Consider the following 7129-nt stretch of genomic DNA (forward strand, 5'->3'; position numbering starts at 1 on the left):
AGTATTGTGTCAGTTTTGTGATTCCTATCAGAAAGGTCACAGTTTTCAGTAACTGACAGAAAGTCATTGAGTAAAACGTAAGTGATATCTGACAATCTCCAAGAAAGTGTTATTGGCTGGCTGCTATTCCTGATCTACATAAAAGAGCTAGACAATCTGAGCAGCTTTAAAAGATTGTTTGCATATGATAGCATCATTTACCACCTTGTAAAGTCATCAGGTGATCAAAAACCAGTTGCAAAATGATTTAGACAAGCTACCTTTTTGCTGAAAAAGTGGCATTTGGCCCTAATTAATGAAAAGTTTGAAGTCATCGACAAGTGCTAAAAGAAATGTGCTAAATTTTGGTCACATGGTAAATCACACAAATCTAACGGCTGTAAATTTAACTAACTACTTAGGGATTACAATTATGAATAACTTAATTTGGAATGGGGGGAAAGCAAGCCAAAGATTGCAATTTATTGGCAGAACACTTAGAAAACAGGTCTACTAAAGAAACAGCCTACACTATGCGTTTCCATCGTCTCCTGGAGTGTTGCTGTGCAGTGTGGGATCTGCATCAGGTAAGATTGATGGAGGATTTCGAAAAGGTTCAATGGAGGGCAGCTAATTTTGTGTTATCATGAAATAGGGAAAGTTTGCCATGGATATATGATATGTGGATTGGGGTGGCAGGCATTGAAAGTTTTTTGATATGCCAGGATCTTCTCACGAAATTTCAATTGGCAGTTTTCTCCTCAGAGTGTGAAAATATTTTGTTGGCACTCAACGATACAGGGAGAAATAGTCACCATGATAAAATAAGAAAAGTCAGAGATCTCATGTGTTTGTTTTTGCTGTGCTCTGTTTGAGAGTGGAACGGTAGAGAAATATCTTGACGGTGGTTCGATGATCCCTCTGCCATGCTCTTAATTGCGAATTGCAAAGTAATCATATAGATGTAGATTAGTAGGGGAGTAACGAGAACAGATGGGGGATTCCAGCTTGCTCTGTCGTATCATTCCTTCACCAGATGAGCTAAACAGACAGATATAGAGAAACAGCTGACTGGATAATTCATTGTGTTTATTAAATATTTTACGTTTCCTTAAGCTGTACAATAGAAACTGTGACTAGTCAATTGTTCTCCCCCCCTCTCCATACAGAAATACATAAATTTTATGCAATACTTTTATTTTCTATAGGTAATAAATTTGTCGGATAAGACCAATTTATCCAGTTTTGCAAATGCTTAGTAGTCACAGTTTCTCAATTTCTGTAGTACCCCCAACATGTCATTTTACTACAAAATGGCATGAGTGATAACAGTACATCAAAGGATATGTCTCCCACACGTGAGAGTATTAAAATCCTAATAGTAATCTGCCGAAGCGTTCCCACCAAAGTGCCAGAGTTTGAAATGCTCATGAAAAGCAGTGAAGCTCACGTAATAGGTACAGAAAGCTGGTTGAAACCTGAAATTAATAGCAGTGAGATTTTTGGGAAAATTTAAGTGTATATCAAAAGGAAAGGAAAATGGGAAATGGTGGTGGTGTATTTGTTGCAGTAGACAAGAAACTCAAATCCACTGAGATAGAAATTGAAGCTGCATGTGAGATTGTTCAGGGAAGACTCATTATCATGGGTGGGCATAAAATGTAATTGGATCCTTCTATTGCCCACCCGACTCGTCTCCTGATGTAACCAAAAACTTTAAGGGGAAACATCAGTTCACTTGTATGTAAGTTCCCCACTCACACTGTAATCATTGGTGGAGACTTTAATCATCCAACAATTAATTAGGAAGTACACAGTTTTGCTAGTGCTGAGTGTGATAAGATATCCTGTGAAGCTACCTAGTACAGATAGTTAGGAAACTCACTCATGATGAAATATATTGGGTCTAATGACAACAAATAAACCTGACCTCTTTGAGGATGTAGACATCGAAACTGGTATCAATACCATGACACGGCTGTGGTAACAATGATTACTAAAGTACAAAGGACAACTAAAACAAGCAGAAAGATTTATCTGTTCAGTAAACTAGGCAAAAAATCAGTAGTGTCATGTCTCAGCGAGGAACTTGAAACTTTCAGCAAAGGGTGGGAGGATGTAGAGGAACTCTGGCTCAAGTTTAAAAGAGACCATGCACTGGATAGATATGTACCCAGTAGAACAGCTTGTAATGGGAGGGAACCTCCATGGTATACAGCACCGTAAAGAAACTTCTAAAGAAACAGAGATACAGCATAACAGCGGTAAAATAAACCTTAGGGCTATAGATAAAGAGATGCTGAATGAAATGCATTTGGCTGTCAAGAGAGCAATGTGTGATGCCTTCAATGACTACCGTAGCAGAATATTGTCAAGTGATCCTTCACAGAACCCAAAGAAATTCTGGTTGTATGTAAGAGCTGTTAGTGGCATTGAAGTTATTGTCCAGTTCCTAGCGAATGAGACACTGAAATTGAGGGTAGCAAAGCAAAATCAGAAATGCGTAACTATTTTCGAACTTCTTTTACACAAGAAAATCCAGGAGAATTGCCCAATTTAATCCTCACACCACTGAGACGCTGAATGAAATGAGTGTTAGTGTCAATGGTGTCGAGAAACATACGAAATCGCTAGAATTGAACAAAGATCCAGGCCCTGACAGATTCCTGTCAGATTCTATGCTGAATTTGTGGCTGACTTAGCCTGTCTAATAACTATAATCTATCATAGATCCCTCTAACAAAAAACTGTGCCCAGTTCTTGGAAAAAGTCACAGGTCGCACCCATCTACAGGAAGGGTAGTAGAAGTGATCCACAAAACTACCGTCCAGTATCCTTGACATCGATTTGTTGTTGAATCTTAGAACATATTCTGAGCTCAAACATAATGAGGTATCTCGAACAGAATGACCTCTTCAATGCCAACCAGCATGCACTTCAAAAACATTGATCATTTGAAACCCTACTGCTCTTTTCTCACGTGGCGTACTGAAAGTTTTGGATCAAGGCAACCAGGTAGAAGCAGTAGTTCTTGACTTCTGAAAAGCATTTGACTCAGTACCGCAGCTACACTTATTGTCAAAAGTATGATCATATGGGCTATCAAGTGAAATTAGAGACTGGATTGAGGACTTTTTGGTAGGAAGGGCACAACTTGTTATGGAGTGTAATCCTCAGATGTAGAAGTAACTTTGGGTGTGGCCCAGGGAAGTATGTTGGGACCCTTACTGTTCATGTTGTATATTAATGACCTTGCAAACAATATTAATAGTAAACTCAGGCTTTTTGCGGATGATGCAGTTATCTGTAATGGAGTACTATCTGAAAGAAGCTGCATAAATATACAGTCATCTCTTGATAAGTTTTCAATGTGGTGCAGAGATTGGCAACTTGCTCTAAATGTTTGGAAACGTACAATTTTGCACTTCACAAAATGAAAAAAACATGGTATCGTATGACTATAATATCAATGAGTCACTGTTGAAACTGTCCTACTAATACAAATACATGGGTGTAACACTTTGTAGGGATATGAAATGAAATGATCACGTAAGTTCATTCGTGGGTAAAGCAGGTGGTAGACTTCGGTTTATTGGTAGAATACTGGAAAAGTTCAATCAGTCTACAAGGGAGACTGCTTACAAGTCACCTATGTGACCAGTTCTAGAATATTATACCAGATAGGACTAACAGGGGATATTGAACATATACAGAGAAGGGCAGCCTGAATGATCACAGGCTTCTTTAATCCATGGTAGAATGTCACAGAGGTACTGAAGGAACTGAACTGGAAGACTCTTGAATATGGATGTAAACTATCCCAAGAACGTCTGTTAAAAATGTTTCAAGAACCAGCTTTAAGTGATTACTTTAGGGATATACTACAGTGCCTTACGTATACCTCATATAGAGATTGTAAGGATAAGATTAGAACAATTACTGAAACTTCCTGACAGATTAAAACTGTGTGCCAGACCGAGATTCAAACTCAGGCAAGTGCTCTACCAACTGAGCTATGCAAGCACGACTCATGCCCTGTCCTCACAGCTTTAGTTCTGCCACGTCTCCGCAATATCCTTTCTTTCAGGAGTGCTAGTTCTGCAAGGTTCGCAGAAGAGCTTCTGTAAAGTTTGGAAGGTAGGAGACATGGTACTGGCAGAACTAAAGCTGTGAGGACGGGGTGTGACTCATGCTTGGGTAGCTTAGTTGGTAGAGCACTTGCCCGCGAAAGGCAAAGGTCCTGAGTTCGAATCTCGGTGCGGCACACAGTTTTAATCTGCCAGGAAGTTTCATATCAGCGCACACTTCGCTGCAGAGTGAAAAATCTCATTATGGAGAACAATTGCTGCTTGCACCGGAGCATTCAAGCAATTATTCTTCTCGCACTCCATACATGAATAGAACAGGAAGGAAGCGTAATAACTGGTACAATGTACCCTCTGACATGCATATCACGATGATTTGTAGGGTATAGATATAGATGTAGTTTAAATACTGCCACAATCACCCTTGTTTGCATCCTCCAAATGCCCAAGGGGTGAGTTCATTTCCTGCCACTCCTCATAAGTGTCAGTGGTCATTCTCATGCACAGGAATCAGTTGCATGAAAAGAATATACAAAAAAACTTACATTACAAAATGGTACACTTATTCCTAAATGTAGACAAAATAGTTCACATTTTTCCCACGCATTTAACATTTATTACCGGTGAATGTCAACAATGGTCTGCATTTCAAAACTTTTTTCTGAATGCACAGGATTTTTATGTGATCTTGTATATTGAGTGAATGCTGAATTAAAAAATGTCACTCATTTTGCTCGGTCAGCTCACGTTTCTTCTCTACCTCAGTTTTAGGTAGTAGCCTATTAGGTATATAAGTCATTCAAGCATTTGTAGTTTTTATGTTTATTGTCACAAAGGAAAATTATTTCCACATCATATAGCCTCATTAAATATATCATATTCAAATGAGTCCACTTAACAAGGATGAAAAGATACTTTTAATTATCTGTGTTTTGTTTAAGACCCAGAAAATGGCTGTAGAGGTACAGTCATAGCTGGAAACTCTGTATACAGAGATGGAGGTAGTAACTCTGAAGGAAAGAGAGGTGGAGGGGCCGTGGCAGTTTCTGTGAATGCGCGTGCATAATCCTGGCGCACTTGTGCGCACATTCCATTGACTTTGGCCCTCATAGTATCGTATTTGCTGGGACGTGTGTTCCCTCTGGGGCTGTGTGGTGGTGAGTGGTGTGTCGAGCATGAATCTGGACGGGCCTGAGTACCCAGCGTCTTGGTGACTGCAGCGTTGATCATTGGGCTATGAGGGCCTGCATTTTCCTGCAGCATTGACCGTTGCTACCAGTGAGTTTAGCAGGCAAGGAACGGCTCTCGTCACATGCAACCTGGTTACGACGTGCTTCAGTCAGTTGTGGTGTGCTAAATAAGTTGAGATGTATTGAACAACTTCTTAGCAGCCACAAGCAACTGGGCGCTATTATCCAGTGCCTGGCTGGAGTCCTGAAGCTATTGGCCTCCTTGGCATTTGTTTCAAATTATCTATGAAGTCTGTGTAGTAAGTACTGTACTTAAGACTGTTAATTCTGCCTGGTGTGTGCTGGCCAGGAATCCAGTTTCTTTACGCTTCTTGGTGACCCCTTTTGAGCTGTGTGTCTCAATCTGGAGCTTTCTGTAAGTAGCAAGCTAGTATTTGCAATATTAATCTTGTACCTGAAATCATGGTTTGTTGTTATTGCGTATTTGATACCTCTGATTGTAATTTCTGTTTGTTGTAGACCTCATGGACATTTGTGAGGCGAGTTATTGCATTTGGCCTGTAACTAAACTTGTGTGCACTCCACCTAAAGGTATGCATGCATGGGTCAAGCGTGCGCGTTCGTGCGTGCGTGCATGCGTGTGTGCGTGTGTGCGTGTGTGTGTGTGTGTGTGTGTGTTTGTATGCGCACGCTCGCTCTGTTAGCTCCGAAGAGGTCAAGCGTGCGCGTTCGTGCGTGCGTGCATGCGTGTGTGCGTGTGTGCGTGTGTGTGTGTGTGTGTGTGTGTGTGTGTGTGTGTGTGTGTTTGTATGCGCACGCTCGCTCTGTTAGCTCCGAAGAGGTCCCAGTGAAGGTATACCTTGATTTTTTAAATCTTGTTGGAGTTATTATATAATTATTCTTTTAAGTGACCTTCTACATTTCTTCTTGATATTGCTGCGAAGGTTAACTTGCAGTTTTATGAGTGGGCTGCTCCCATACTGAAGTTTTAATAGCTGAATTTTCATTTGCTCATTTAATTACTACTGTGTGTGTTAATTTTTATCAAACTTATTTTGCTGCATGTTGTTTGGTGTATGTTGATAGCCTTCATTGGCAGTGGGTGACGTGTTGCTGTTCTGCTAGTCTGGGGCAGGGACGCATTTTCCTTCTGCTACGTTGGCCTTCCAGTCATCACACAAGTCCTAAGTGTTGGAGGTCACACACGATTCTATGGATCTTCCGTTCCAGTCTCAAGTTGAGTAGTTTGCTGTTATTCTTTTGGTATTGAGCCACAGAAGAGGTGCCACTGTATTAGAAAGTAATTGACTCAGTGTTTATGTTATTGTAATGCACTTGTGAGTGTTTAATGAAAGTCTTTTGGCAAAATGAGCACTGAATTTCCTGTTTTCTTATTAAAAAAAATTAGGGTATATCATTTTAATTGTGCTGTAGGGACCCAGTAATTTATTTAAGTACTTAACGAGATTTATGTGGAACAAGCTTGTGATCAATCAGTGAAGAACTACTGTTGCCTTGATTTTACTTGTGGGTATCCTTTGGGCAGCTTAGCCATATCTTCTCTATATGAGAGCAGAATAACCAGTGGATATTTGTGCATTTTTTTTAATTTAATGTTTGTTGAACTTATATACAAATCCTGTTGTGGGATTAACCCACAGTTGTGATCTAGTTGTGGCGACAGAGTGCCACTGCACATTTATTCAATTAATTAACTGTTGTAGTCAGGCCACGATTGTGTTGCACAGTTAACGTTTTTGGTGTGCTATTTATAATTTTATGTGTAATGGGGTTGGGTTGGGTTGGGTTGGATTAGGTTGGGTGGTTTTGGGTAGGAGACCAGACAGCAAGGCCATCGGTCTCATCAGATTAGGG

The sequence above is a fragment of the Schistocerca americana genome, chromosome 5 (genome assembly GCF_021461395.2).
Source record: "Schistocerca americana isolate TAMUIC-IGC-003095 chromosome 5, iqSchAmer2.1, whole genome shotgun sequence".
NCBI classification, from domain to species: domain Eukaryota; kingdom Metazoa; phylum Arthropoda; class Insecta; order Orthoptera; family Acrididae; genus Schistocerca; species Schistocerca americana.